Genomic DNA, 2,121 nt, shown 5'->3' on the forward strand with positions numbered 1-2,121 from the left:
CTCTTTGAATTTCACAGATCCCAAAATTGCCCCCAGAAGTGTTAATTAGACACAGAAGGCTTGAAATCCTTATTTTCAGTCTCACCTTCACCGTATGCTAAATAGGATGTTTCGACAATGATTATTTGCCCTGAAATGCTTTCAAATGAGCATATCCAAAAACATAATAGCAGGAAAATGCCTGTGAAACTCACAAGTCACATGTTCCATTCTCCCAAAATATGTAGATTTATTGTATGTGATGCGACTGACACACCTGACAGTTCTCAGACTGAATGATAATAACCTTCTTAGCTGTCCATTGATTTTTTGCAGCAGACTGTTAAATAGCCTAAACTGTTAGCTACGAAGTAGACAGTGTAAGCCATAAATAGATATATCACTTGGTTACAATTACCATAGATGGTTATAACAAGGATTGTTAAAGTAAGCCATGCACTGAATGATGTCCGTAGTGTTTCTTCTTACGTGTTTGTAGTGGTTAGGCCAGTTACACCCACATTCTGTTCCTTTTCACTTACGTCCAACCTTTGAAAATAAATTCTAAAAATAAAACCTCATGCTGATAACAAACCTATCACATTGTGCATTTGTAGTGCCAGTTTAGTCCATAGATCTATAGATCTCCCACAGAAAGTCAGTGGATCAGTTAAAAAAAGCACTGGTGTATTGTAATATATTATAAATGTCCAAAATACCTTTATTCATCTGGTATTATCTGACTGTACTCCCAAAAAGCTACACATATTACTGACGTCTGGTTGTTCAGGTAAGTGTAATTCCTCATAAGTGATTTGAATACACACAGTTATGTTAAACATATAAGTATGATCTTATTGGGCTGGGATAGAAGTCAGAAAGTGTGTGTATCTTGCAGTAATCCCAACCCAGTCAGTCAGTCAGTACAGGGTGGGTCATTGCTAAATTTGGCAGTTAAAGACATGACGTTGCCATACCTTTTTACTAGCATATTTTACACATGACTTTCCATTAACTTTGAATATGGGGCAGGGGGGGTTTCAGGCCATCTTTCTGGCTGGCCAGGGGTCCAGAAATGGACACCATTTGCAAAGTGTCCTATCATAGCATGCCATGCTGTTTTGTTTTTGGTCGAATAACATTGCATTATGTAATATCCTTGATATATCTAACATACGCCTCAGGATGGATGCAAATTCAAAATAAATTCATTAAATAATACAGAAGAATTAAATAGTATAAAGAAAAAGGCCAAAAAAGAACACCTTACAACTAGGCCCAATAAAAGCAAACATTGTTCCCAAAAGTGGTTTGAGATAAACATGCAATTGAATACTTCATAGAAGGTATGAGGTCACAAAAAAATAGTTACTGCTACCCAACGAATAGTCAACCCAAAAAGTTTTTTTAGGATTTTTGCATTAAGATTTACTATTTCTATTTAGAGTCCTGGGGTGCACATCTCGTTCGGTTGAGGCGCCACCAGTTGTTGGTTGGTCTTATATTTGATTACTCGCAAAACTGACTATGGAGCGTTTGTTGTGCAACAGGAAGAAGATAATAAAAAAACAGAAGGAAAAACAACGTTCCTGACTAGCTATCCAGTCATTTGGGCCAGCTTTCACTGGTTTATTCAGCTTGACCAAGCCTGGATAAAGGTTGTTACATTCCAGCTCAAGTGAACAACCACGACGTCATTATCTTTATCTCATTTTCTAGTCCCTTCATAGCAGGTAAGGCTACAAGGGCATAACCTTAATAATTGGGGTGTATTGAATAGTAACATGGATAATATTTTGGGAGATTGGTTGAAGTTAACAAAAAATAATTTTGACATGAAATTTTGTGGGAATTTCTGCATTGCTTATTTGTCTTTGTTCCAGGCCACAGTGACTCATCACAACTGACCTTAACCACAATCCTTCCTCTAGTTAGTCCCCAAAGAAAAAACTGGGCTGGTTGCATGACTTTTGCAAGTATCTGTAAACACACTCAGCCAGTACCAGCCAACAACAACACAAAGCTGGTATTTTATGTAGTAACGATATTTAGATTAATGTATGTTTATTTATGATAAAGTGCGATAAAAGTTTGGCCTGGGTACATTAAGACACCTGTAGCATTTGTTGGTTATCCACTCTT

Source organism: Morone saxatilis, unplaced genomic scaffold (genome assembly GCF_004916995.1).
Source record: "Morone saxatilis isolate NCDOM2014 unplaced genomic scaffold, NCSU_SB_2.0 Contig4, whole genome shotgun sequence".
NCBI classification, from domain to species: Eukaryota; Metazoa; Chordata; class Actinopteri; family Moronidae; genus Morone; species Morone saxatilis.